A 13,924-nucleotide genomic window follows, 5' to 3' on the forward strand; every position below is an offset into this window, starting at 1 on the left:
GACTACAAGTCGCCAACATTATATATGGATGCACCGGTGTTTATTATAACCCGGTATGGTTTTATCATAAACCGGCAAAGTAGGGAAGGAGTTATTAATACCCAAGATTGGGGTTATAGCCCTAAATATACAAAAGTTGGTCAACCAACAGAGTGATTCAATATCACATGTATCATCTCTTTCATCTTTGATTATTTTCAAAGTATAGACTTGGTTGTAAACCCTGTCTATATATTTGGGCATCATGACCCATTCATCGGTAAACCGCGAGGACACTTTCAAACTTCTTGTATGCAGGAACATTTTGCATAACACCGCTACGGATTATGAATATAATATATCCTAAAGCAGGATGGATTAACAGTATCAGGCAACATAAATATGCGCGATGGCATAGCAGACCAAGTATTTTGAACTAGACTATTACAAGGCGCTTTAATGCCCACAAAGAATAATTGTTTTCAGCTAGTGTGGCAGTATGCAGAAGGCTAAACCGGCCTTCGGATCATGGCTTGTCACCAGGCTGACTTGAAGGCTGTTGGTCGTCTTGCGCTGGTGCATCCTCCTCCTCCTCTCTACCCAGTGGCTAGAAGTCAATGGTTGCCCAATCGATTCCAGTTAAGGCTTGGAACACAGCTTCATCACTTATAAGGTTGGAGGGGTCAATATCAGGGGCATAGGTGTGCTTACGGATTGACGGAATAAGATCCTCTACATCATGTGTTGGCGCAGGATATCTGATCAGAATCATAAACCGGCTGATAGTGAGAGAGATTTGTTTCCTCGACCAACTTGCTCGCTAAGGGGCGCATTTCCCTTGTCAACCTTCGAAGATCGCCGTTGTTAAACTCTGAACCGTCCTCCTTTACGCCAGGGTAGCCGCTGCCTATATCCGACGGTTCAAGATCTGGTATCCATGCCTTAGCCCGGATTAGCGCAGTCAGCGCACCTAACCTTGCAGCTGATCTTTTTAGTTCGTCCAACCGGGCAGGCAGCATTGACAACTTCTCAATGGTTTCCTTTATCAAGGTTCAAGGCGGTTTGTTATGCATAGCGGTGCAAATGGCCCGTTGGGCTCCGGAATATAACTGCTCTATCGAAGTATAGGCAGCCTTTAGTTTCATACGCATGTCAGAGCCTAGATGGGTAATGCGAGTTCCTGTTTCATTGCGAGCATCAGTAAACCGGTAATTCATGAGATAATGTATGTTGGAAACTTCAGGTGAGGGTACTTACCAAAAACAGCAGAGGTCATGGCATTTATCTGCCGCTTTAAACTGGTCAGCTCTTTGACCACCGGTTTAAGGGCTACTTCTGTGTCTTCAGCTCTCTTTTGCAAAGCGGTTTTTTCTGTACCCCAATCCGCCTATTCCTTCTTCAAAGTTTCCTTCAGCTTCTCCATGGCTTCTAAGGCACCGGTCAGTTCCTCTTTGGCTTTGGAGGTTTCTGCTTGCTGGGATTTGATATTTTCTTGAAGATCAGCGGTTTGGGCTTCCTTTTTTCTCAGCTTAGCCTATAAGAGAAAGACATATTATGAGGTGGCAGTGAATATTGGAAGTCCCAAGCACATAACAAGTTATACACTTGGCACTTGGGGGCTAATTCCTATTTGCTTGATTATCAGAATTTTTTAACAAGTCCCAAGCACAATACAAGTATTATTCTTGACACTTGGGGGATAATGTACGTTTGCTCAAAGTAACATTGGTTAAAGTCCTGGTTCAGCTTGGAAAGATGATCCGGCCCTTGGGGACTACACATGCGAAAGTTAAAAAGATTACAATTCTAAAGCACCGGTTCATCTTCAAAAGATCAACCGGCCCTTGGAGGCTAAGCATGCAAAGTTGAGGTATTACAAAGTCCCGGTTTAGATTGGCATCATAAATCGGCCCTTGGGGGCTACTGGAGTTGGTACTTGAAGTTGGACATAGGAGAGAAACAGTTATGTAGTTACCTCATATCGCTCCTTCATCAGATTCACTAAACCGGCTTCATAGTCGCGGTTTGTGGACAGACGGTTTAAAAAACTAGAATGAAGTTCTTGGGCATTGAGGTGGGCGTAGCTTGACAAGTCTGTGCTACACTTGCCTTTGCCCATAGCAGAAAGTTCCTCCTTGGCACTATGCTTTGATAATGCAACAAGATTGCCAGGGTGGTGTGGCCAACACCAGTAATTATAATATCATCTTCCTTGTCACCGGCAGCTTTTACTGGAGTTGACGGTTTATCAGCGGCCTTAGCTGGACTTGACGGTTTATCATCAGTTCAGACTGGGCTTGTCGGTTTATCAGTATGGCCTGTTGCATCAACTTCTACTTGTTTAACAAAATCATGGTCTTGAGGGGGCGGATCATGAAACATGGCGTCAGCATTTGTTCCTTCCAGTTCTGGAGTTCTCTCCCATTCAACAACCACATGGTCATCAGACAGTTTATTTACCCGAGCTTTCTTGATGGGTTTGGCCTTGGCCCTGAAAGGAAAAGATATAAAGGTCAATATAACATGCAAGTATAAAGCGTCAAAAGATTAAGTTTAAAGTATTTAGCCAGGAACAGTCTTAAGAGGAGGGAGCTGTGTGGCCGTTGACTCGCCAGATGATGAATGAGGCGTTCCCTGATAATTGGAATCAGACGGATTAAGGGGTTGTCAGAAATAACCTGCCTTGGGATAAGAAGGGTCAGAAGTGGGTGAGACCTCAGATTGATGCTTCCGAACCAGAGTGTTCGGTAAACCGGCTGAAGTGACTACTTGGCCGCTGTGCCGGGTTGTGCGGCGAGCTTTGTGTTGCTGCTTCTTCAAAAGAAAGTGTGGGTCCAAGTGAGCTAGGGGGTGAGAAAATCTTACTTTCCGGATTGCTTGACGGATTTTTTGTGTTAGCAGAGGATCTGAACCGGAGGAAAGGATAATTACCTCTACATCATCGGCTTGACTGCCTTCAGTGTCATCCTGATAATAATCATTTTCAATGAGGTGTATGAAAAACGAACCAAGAGAGTCAAGTTCTACCTCTGAGGCTGGATTATCAGTCATCATCGAGATTCAACCCGGTGGACTCAACTACCTTCTTCTTGGCAGGTCTCTTGACAACCTTCGTCTTAGGTCGAGGGGTCTTGGCCGGTTTATCTTGAGGTTTCTTCTTCCAAAATGGGTCGTCACCCTGTTAAAAGATTGACAGAGGATATAAAAGATTGACAGTTAAGAATATCAAGTACAAAGCAGGAGTGAGGAAATTCTTACAGCTGACGGTTTATTCAAAGTATAGAAGGGACTTAACCCGGTCCTGCTGCAGACAGCTTCCGATTCATTCAACATCTTCTTAACAGACTCAGTAACTTCAGCCTCTGTTAGCTGAATATCAATATGTCATTGAGGATCTTTTGAGTCCCCTGTGTACTCACACATTAAACCGGGGCGACGGCTTAACGGTAAAATACTCCAAGATATCTAGCAACGAACAAAGTCAACTCCTGTCAAGCTGTTAGCCATGAAAGCTCTGGGCTTGGCGAGTTATGGTGCATATGTGGCCCGTTCCTTGGCAGTCAACCATTGTGGAAATGGATGTGTGTTGGTAAGCCGGTGAGCACGATAACCCGGCAGAGGGTTTTCATCTTCAGGGGAAGTATCCTTATAGTAGAACCAAGTCTGGTTCCAATCCTTATGATGGCTATGAAGTTTGGCGTGAGGGAAGCTGGCGTCCTTTCTTTTCTGAATGGAGACGCCGCCAAGTTCAGTGTTGGGCCCGTCTACAAATTCAGTACGACGGTTCAAATAGAAAAAATCCCTGAACAATTCAATGGTTGGCTCTTCATGCAGATAGGCCTCACAAAACACTTGAATGTTGCAAATATTGGACACAGAGTTGACTCCAATATCTTGAGGGTGGATCTGGAAGCTGGCAAGCACATCACGGAAAAACTTGGATCCAGGCGGTTTAAAACCACGGCTCATGTGATCAACAAATACCACTACCTTGCCATCTTTAGGTGTAGGAGGATTTTCTGGACCAGGAACTCGCTAGTGGATTTCACTTTCTTTTGTTAAAGCACCAGTTCTGACGCATCCATCTAGTTGCTCTTAAGTAACCCGGGGAGGGACCCAGTTACAGGCATAGAATTGTTTGGCCATTTCAAGTGAAGAGCTGGAAAAAGATTGATGCCAGTTTAAGACTCATGGTTGGCAGGCATAAAGCGTAGCAGGTTAAGGAAAAAGCAGTCAAGCATGCAAAATTGTTAAACCGGAGGTTGATGCTATGGTAAATCGATAGGCGGTTTACGAGGGGACTAATGGCATATGGCAGATTATTTTCTAAAGGATAAACCGCCTACGCAGACAATGAAAGTACAGATCTGAAGCAAAAAACGACTAAGTGAGGAAAAACAAGTTTCACAGGTTCACATTGGAATTTCGGATCTACCACATGTCAGGAAAAGGAAAAGATTTAGACCTAAAAAGTTGGTGCTTGAGCAGTTCGCAAAGGACCAGATCGGTTTTTATAGATAAAAGGCTTGGTTTGATAGGCAAAATAAGAACTGTCATTGCTACCACATAAAGGAACATCAAGTTTGAAGTCTGTCATATAGGATCTAATGAAGAATAAGGGTAGAAGCCATGAAACTTCTACGAAATCGTGAGAACCCTAGCGGATCTACAGAGGAAGGGAAGAGGAACTTACCGAAGCTGTTGAAGTAGCAGAGGCGCACCGCATTTTTCTGGAACGTTCAGGTTGATGCAACGGACGGAGGTGAAGACGAGGGCAGAGCTTGACGATGGAGGCTGCGCGTACGGGTCAGGTCGGCGCGAGGAAGAAGAAGCGAGGAGACAAGAGGGGAAAAATGAAAAGGACCCCCGGTCTTATTTATAAGGTGAAAGGATAAGTGACAGGCGTGAAAATCGAGGAGCCCAAAAGTTGGATATGTGACAGAGCGGTCACCTCGATTGTCGGAGGCTCATTAATGAAGGTGAGGTATATTCAATTTTTAATAACAGGAGATGTCATGGCGGTTTATTACGAACTTGGAAGATTACGTCATGGCGGTTTACAAGATTTATGCGAAGGTGCGGAAGGAGGAATTTTTCTAAGTGTTGAAGATTGACATGAACAAGCTCAAATCAGTCTGGGGCTTAATGTTGGAGATATTACTACTAAGTATAAACCGGCCATGAGGGGCCGGGTTATGCCCACAATGAGTTAGTCGTGTTTGAGGCCCATGAAGACAAGAAGTATGACGCTTTAGAGAGGAGATTTAGCATGAAGGCCCAGGGCCCAAAGGCGGATTAGAGCCCATATACATAAACCGCCATTTGATATGTAACTTACGTTGGCACGTTTATGAGCCGGCCTCGGGATTCTGTAAACCGCCGAGTGTCAACCTGTGTATATAAAGGGATGACCTGGCGGCTGTTTAGGGGGAGACAACATTAACTTGAGAGCCAGGAAAAGCGGATTCACTCCCTGGTCATCGAAACCCTAGCAATTCCATCACAACTGGAGTAGGCTTTTACCTTCACCGTAAGGGGTTCCTTGTGTCCCTTGTCCGCTTTAACCCCTTTAAGCTAACCCATCGCGATGTCTCCACGAATAAGTCCTTTCACTAGGACATCTGTACTGACAATTCAACGACAGGTACCCTTGGTCGTCGCCAACCAAGGAGCGGAGGGCTGAGCGCAGCTCCTCGTCAGAAAGGGCCTCCAGGCACAGGAGGAGGTCGTCCCCTTCGTCTCCAAGCTTCCACAAGGGGCGCGGGCGCGACTGGAGGGGAGCCACGCGCTTCTTCTTGAATTCTTTGACGATCATGGCCCCCGTCAACTTCGCCGCCCTTGAATCACTAGGCCTCAGGTCAGCGGTCATCCTCTCCAACACTTGCGCCGACCGGGAGTCGGTGAGCTTCACGTGAAGCCACCCCTCGTGGGACACAGGCATCTCCATCGGCAGCACCAGCCGGGGGTGGGCGCACTTGGCGTCCATCAAGACCCACTTGCCCCTAAAGCCCTCGGCCTTCTTCCCGACCTTCGAGATGGCATTGGTCTTGTTGGCCATGACGAAGCTAACGCACTCGAAGCAGTGGCCCTCTTTGATCCGGAGGAAGAAGAAGTGGCGTAGCAGCGCCACATACGGCATCACCCCAACATACGCCTCGCAATAGAAGGCAAAGATCGATAGGAGGAGGATGGAGTTGGTATGAAGATGGAGAGCGTGGATCTTGTAATGGCTAAGGACGGAGTAGAAGAAGTCGGAGAAGGGGGAACCACCCTGGTGACGATGCTGCTCATGAAGAAGGGGTAGAAGGTGCTGCCTGAGGCCTCCGGCTCGTCGGAGCCAGCCCAGAGCACAGTCTTCCTCTTCTTATCACCCTCCGCTGTCATCAGGAGCACATCGGCAATGTTCTTCTATGAAACGCTCAGCGCATCAAGCGCCGGCTCCTACCAAGACAACCAGGGAATGGCCCGAGCTTTCTTGGGCGCCATTGGCGGTAGGCTTGAAGGAGGATCCGGGCGGATCTGGAGTCTACGGAAGCAAGGAGCGAGAAAGGGGATCTGGACCAAGTCGATGGAAAGCAATGAAGTCAAATGCATCCCGCACCGGCTTTTGTCAGGAGCGCAGTTGCCAAGGCAGCATGGGGAAGCGGAGACGCCCATGTACCATCAATCGTCATGTGTCAACCAAGGCCGCAGGCTGTTGGGGCCCGCGACGCTCCGCACTTGCCCCTTGGCTTCGCCTCGAAGCCAAATCTGAGCGTGCCTTGGGCCCGGGGGCTACTGTCGGCATCCTGGGAATGGGGGTCCCCAGACTTGCCTGCCTGCGGCCCACGGTGTGGCTCCGCCAGCGGCCCCATACGGCCCATCTTCACCAGCAAATACTCAAGACCCTCGCGAGGGGCCGAGCCTCGCTAGGGGCCGAGGCTCGCGAGGCGGACGATGCAAGACCTCCTCGGGGGCGGCCTCACCAGGCTAGCTCGCGAGGGGCAGAGAGATCAAGGCAAGGGGCACCTCGCAAGGTCCCTGTGACACAAGCCATGATGACCAAGGCCAGGCGGGCGCCAGCGCGCATAGTGTCCTCGTTTTATCTTTGGTGCTAAAGAGGCAAGCACAGGCAAGGAGTCCCGAGGCATCAGGCAAAGGTTTCCATATCGATGCAACAAGACCAAGACCAGTAGGACGGTAGGACGGAGGTCACCATGGAGCCCAGGACGGCGTCACCACCAGAGCATTTGGCAGGCGAAGACCACCTTTAGTCAGGATAACTTGTACTAGTTGTCTCCCTTCAAATTTGGCCGTTGTGGCATCCCTTCCCGCCAGCATTTGGGAAGAGGACCAGCGCCTCTATAAATAGGGCTAGCCACCATAGTAGGAGGCAACTGATCCGAGGCCATTCAGATCATCCTCATCCACACACACTCACCGAGCACAAGAGCACCTCTCCTCAGGAGGTTGTTCTTCCCTTGTAACTGATCATCCTCAGTCCAAGGGGCAATCCACCACACCACACTGGAGTAGGGTATTACACAACATCGCTGGCCCGAACCAGTATAAATCTTGTGTCCCTTTGTTCTGCGAGTTCGATGCGCTGAGCCTTGAGATCGCAGTGAGGGTGAGTGCAAGGGGTAGGAGAGATCTTCGTGCGTGCCCCAGTGTTAGAACCTCAAGGGTTTTGCCGGAACCCGAAATCCGACACTTTGTAGACCTTTGGGTCCGTAGTTAGTAGCTAGATGGCATCCTCTCTCTCTCTCTTGATTCTCAATACAATGGTCTCTTGGAGATCTATTTGATGTAACTCTTTTTGCGGTGTGTTTTTTGGGATCCGATGAACTTTGAGTTTATAATCAGATCTTTGTTTTTATCCATGAAATTTATTTGAGTCTTTTGATCTCTTATATGCATGATTACTTATAGCCTCGTATTTCTTCTTCGAATCTTTGGTTTAGTTAGGTCAACTAGATCGATTTTTCTTGCCATGGGAAGAGGTGCTTTGTGATGGGTTCGATCTTACGGTGCTTGATCCCAGAGACAGAAGGGAAACCAACACGTACGTATCGTTGCTATTAAGGATAACAAGATGGGGTCTATTTCTACATAAATAGATCTTGTCTACATCATGTCATCGTTCTTATTGCATTACTCCGTTTCTCCATGAACTTAATACACTAGATGCATGCTGGATAGTGGTCGATGTGTGGAGTAATAGTAGTAGATGCAGGCAGGAGTCGGTCTACTAATCTTGGACGTGATGCCTATATAATGATCATTTCCTGGATATCGTCATAATTATTTGAAGTTCTATCAATTGCCCAACAGTAATTTTACCCACCATTGTTATTTTCTCGAGAGAAGCCTCTAGTGAAATCTATGGCCCCCGGGTATCTTCTTTATTATATTTGCCTTTGCAATCTATTTTTATTTGCTTTTATTTTCAGATCTATTAATCAAAAATACAAAAATAACTTCCTGCAATTTTTATTTATTTATTTTATTTCATTTTACCGCGAGATCTATTTATCCAATCTACTACAATTTTACCTATATTTTTACCCGTGAGGGATTGACAACCCCTCTCTTACGTCGGGCTGCAAGTATTTTTTCTTTGTGTGCAGGAGTTGTTTACGTGGTGTTGCGTGGTTCTCCTACTGGTTCGATAACCTTGGTCTCATCACTGAGGGAAATACCTACCATAGTTGTGATGCATCATCCCTTCCTCTTTAGGGAAATACCGATGTAGTTCAAGCCGCATCAAAAGGAATTTCTGGCGCCGTTGCCGGGGAGACATCATCAACATCTACTAGGTTCCTAATCACAAATCTCATCTCCTTGCAATTTCCATTATTTTCCATTTGCCTCTCATTTTCCTCTCCCCCACTTCACAAAAAATTGCCATTTTTATTTGCCCTCTTTTTCGTTCGCCGTTTTCTCGTCAGATCTCATGTTTGCTTGTTTTTCCATGTGTTCTATTTGCTTGAATCTTTGCTTGCTAAAAATCAATTGATATGGATCCTCATCCACTTGCTAATCTTTTCAAGATACCCAATTATGATGAACCTATTGCTAGTTAATTGAGTTCACTAGATTATCTTTATGAAGTTCTGCTTGATATTCATGAATCTGAAAATTGTGATGAAGTGTTAAAAAAGGAATTTATAAAGTGATTCATGATAGTTCCTTAGATGAAAAGCATGATTGCAATGATGTTATTATAAATTCTATTAATGTCAATTGTGCTAATAATATGAAAAACCCCAAGCTTGGGGATGCTAATATTGCCATGTCCACTACTTATTGCAATGATCATGATTGCGGTGATAATGATTCTTATGATCTTAAAAATTTATTTAAACCTCATGATGAATATGCTTGCAATAATATTAATAGTGGGTTTGGAAGAGAGTTAAATTTAGGTGAAAATAATCCCACATATTTGGAGAGTATTCAATCTTGTGAATTTTTTGCTGAAAGTGAGCTTGGAGAGGTCATGACTTTATTTGATGATAATCCCACTATTTTGGAAGAGTGTCAATGTTGCATGCATGTGGATCATCTAGAGAATATGTTATGTGATAGCTATATTGTTTAATTTGAATATTACCCCAAATATAATTATTATGAGAGAGGGAAATATGGTTGTAGAAATTTTCATGCTACTAAACTACCTCTCTTCATGTTGAGATTGTCTATGTTTTATTCTTCTTCCTTGCATATGCTAGTCCATGCTTGTTTTGATAATTTGTTTGCTTATAAAATTCCTATGCATAGAAATTATGTTAGACTAAACATGTGTTTTCACATGCTACATGATGCTCTCTTCGTGTTTCAATTACTATCTTTCATGTGAGCATCATTGAAATCTTATGCCTAGCTAGGGGCGTAAAATGATAGCGCTTGTTGGGAGGCAACCCAATGAATAAATTTTATTTTTGTTTTTTCCTTTCTGTTCTTGAGTGTTTGCACAATTATGCTACTGTTATAATTGTGTTTTTTGTGTTTTAATTAGTTTTTGTGCCAAGCAAAGCCTTTGGGATCATGTTGGGTGATAGTTGATTTGATCTTGCTGGAAAACAGAAATTTTCGCGCCCTGGAAAATAATTTTCGTTTTTAACAGTGGCGCGATAAAATAATGATTCTTTTTTCAGAAGATTAATGTACAAATTTCTCACGTTTTACAAATTTTTTAGAATTTTTGGAGTTACAGAAGTATTCGAAATCTCCAGATTGCTACAGACTGTTCTGTTTTTGACAGATTCTATTTTCTTTGCGTTGTGTGCTTGTTTTGATGATTCTATGGTTTTCTTTGGAGAGTTTTTGCCATAGAAAAGTTGGAATACAGTAGATATAATGAAAAAATAAAATATGAATGGGTTTGCAACAGTACTTATAGTAGTGATTTGCTTTCTTATACTAACAGATCTCAGGAAGGTTTAGTTTAGTTTTGTGTGATTGAATTTTTCAAGTTTTGGGTGATATTACGATGGATGAAGGAATAAGGGTTGCAAAAAGGCTAAACTTGGGGATGCCCATGGAACCCCAAGATAATATTCAAGAAGTATCAAGAAACTGAGCTTGGGGATGTCCCCAAGTGGCATCCCCTCTTTCTTCCAATGACCATCGGTATTTTACTTGAAACTATATTTTATTCGTCACATATTATGAGTTTTGCTTGGAGCGTCTTGTATGATACGAGTCTTTGCTTGTTTTGCTTTGTATTTTTAGTCATGAGTCCTTACTAGACACATCTATTTGAGAGAGCCAAAATTATGCCGTGACTTGTTAGAATTGCTCTCCATGCTTCACTTAAATCTTTATGAGCTATGGAATTGCTTTAGTGCTTCACTTGTATATTTCTGAGCACGGTGTGCTTTAGTATTTTTGGAGAAATTATCTCATGCTTCACTTAAATTATTTTGAGAGAAGAAAATTTCTTATGCTCAGGTTCTTCACTTAGATTTGTCTGAGCTCTCAAAAGCAACATTTGAAACTAGTCCCAAAGTGATAGATATCCAAGGACGATATAATAAAAACTCCCATGATGATCATTGGACAAAATAAACTTGATTCCTTGTAATAGTTTTGAGATATGTTGATATAATATGTGAGTCATGTTGGTGAGTAATTATGCTTTTGTAATAATATTGGTGTTAAGGTTTGTGATTCCCTATGCAAGCACGGAAGTTAATAGTTATGCAATGAAATTGCATCCTACTTGTGGTGCATTATTCGATGTTAGTTATGCTTAATGCTCGCTTATGAGATTTTTTGTTTCTTGGTTGGTTGCTTCTCAATCTTTTTCTAGCCTTTATTTTGCACTAAGTATGATCACTACTTGTGCATCCAAAATCCTTTAAACCAGTTTTGCCATATGAGTCCACTATACCTACCTATATGCGGCATTCCTTTGCCGTTCTAAGAAAATTTGTATGTGCCATCTCTAATTTTCAAACTAAATTTCTCTTTTGTGTGATCATACAACTCACGAAACGGTAGGGGGTGGCCGATATATTTCCATGCTAGATGTGTTATTCTCAAGATGAGTGTTTATTCACTTGTCATTGCACGAGAGTATGACAAAGGTATTAGGGATGCCCAGTCCCAAAATGAAAAATGAATTTACTTTATGTTGTCAAATAATAAATTCCTTGGAAAGTGTTGGTATGTAAGGCACCCGTGGATACGGTTAGCCATGGAAAGTGAAAGTATGGTGGAAAAAGGAATAAACTTTATTTTCTATTTGGAAACCACCTATGATATATCTAGCATGGAAAGTATTGGTAACTACTCGATCATATGCCACCCAAAATGTTTTATCTCTATGCTTTTCGCTTTGAGCTCTGGCACCTCTACAAATCCCTACTTCCCTCCGCGAAGGGCCTTTCTATTTACTTTATGCAATTTTTATTTTTGCTTGAGTCTCCATCTTCTCTTATAAAGCACCAACTAAGGGGCAGTATGATCGTACTTGAGCATTGGGTGTAGCTAATATGCGAGTGTGTTTCATGAATGGATCAATGATTGAGCATAATGGGCTAGGGATAACTTGCTTTAGCATTGATATTTTGAAAGGCATGGTGGCTTGTTGATATGCTTGAGTATTAAAGTCCTCATGCCAAAACTAGACTATTGCTTTGAACCATATAAAAGTCCGATTGTCCATGTTATAAAAGAAAGAATATGTGATGAACATGTTAGGCAGCATTCCACATCAAAAATTCTGTTTTTATCATTTACCTACTTGAGGACAAGCATGAATTAAGCTTGGGGATGCTGATACGTCTCCAACCTATCTATAATTTTTTATTGTTCCATGTTGTTATATTATCATTCTTGGATGTTTTACAATCATTTTATAATCATTTTATATCATTTTTTGGGACTAACCTATTGACATAGTGCCCAGTTTTAAGGGCATTTCCCTACTTTGTGTTTTGGATGATGATGAGAACCCTTTGTTGGTCTAATCATGTGCTAAGTGCTTCAGGTTCTCGGTGATTAGATGTACATCGCTTAGCTATTCTCTCTGGAAGGAAAATACCGAAGACGTGGTTTTCTACGTTTTTATCTCTTTGGTCGTAGGGAACCCCTACTATCAAGAGGGAATCCACATTAGAAGGTGTTGGGGAATCTTTTCACGTACACTCTTGCCACACCCCTCTCTTGCCTTCCTTTTGTTGAGAGAAAGAGCTTCCCTTCTCTCCTGCCTCTTGTTGTGCTTTCCCAGCGGTTTTACCGCTCGCATGAGCGGTTGTACCGCTGGCCCATGGTGCTTACCCAGTCTTGTTCGAGCGATTGTACCGCTGCTCCCGGGTGGTGGTACTGCCACCATGCTCCACAATGACTGCGGCGGTTGTTCCGGCCAAGTACCGCTCAACAACCAGTCATACCTCTATTTTGTGCGGTACTTGGGCGGTGGTGGCCCGGTTGGTCCGGTTGTGCCCCGCACACCGGTACTACCGGTGCCCCGAGCGGTTCTACCGCTTGGGACTTAGCCGCTCAAGCGCCCAAGGCCAGGCGATTGCACCGGTCGTGTATCGCTCGAATACCGCACTCAGGGGTGACTCCCTACTATTTCAACGCGGTGGTTGAGCGGTGGCTAGGCGGTTGTTCCGGTTGTTCTCATAGACCGGTACTACCACCTTCCCTCCCAGTTGTACCGCCTGGTAGGGTTCTGTTGGTAAACTGTGAGGCCCGGTTGTACCGGGGCAAGGACCGGTTGTACCGCTGTAGTATAGAATTCGTAGTAACGGCTGGATTTAGGGTTTGCTATATAAGGGTGGGTCTTCCACCTACCACATCTACCTCTTACCTCTCTCACTCCACCATTAATTCCACTCAAGCTCTCTTGCCCGATCTCTCTGTAACACCCTCGATGCGACTATATCTCCCACGTGTCGAGGCACAACTTAGAGGCATAATCGCATTGAAGGCATATGTCGCAAGTTAGGCAATCTTCACAACATCCCATGTAATATGAATAATAAAGGGGAGATAACATAGTTGGCTTACACTCGCCACGTCAATCAAGTACATAAATAACATTACATCATCCAAACACTCATGGCCCGACTACGGCGCCAAAATAAAAGAGAACCCAACATGCTACACGGTCCCAATCACCCCCAACTGGGCACCACTAGTGATCATCGAGAAAGGAAACATAGTAACATTGAGAGTCTTCGTCGAACTCCCACTTGAGCTCATACGCGTCTCCTGGAGCGGAATCATCGGGCCCTGCATCTGGTGTAATAGTAATCTGTGAGCCACAGGGGCTCAGCAATCTCGCACCCTCGCGATCAAGACTATTTAAGCTTAAAGGTATGACAGGGTAAAAATATGTGGAGCTGCAGCAAGCGACTAGCAAATATGGTGGCTAAGTTATTCGCAAAAGAGAGCGAGAAGAGGAGGCAAAGCGCGAGCGAGAAACTAGAGAACAACCTGCGCAAACATT

Source organism: Triticum dicoccoides, chromosome 3A (assembly GCF_002162155.2).
Source record: "Triticum dicoccoides isolate Atlit2015 ecotype Zavitan chromosome 3A, WEW_v2.0, whole genome shotgun sequence".
NCBI classification, from domain to species: domain Eukaryota; kingdom Viridiplantae; phylum Streptophyta; class Magnoliopsida; order Poales; family Poaceae; genus Triticum; species Triticum dicoccoides.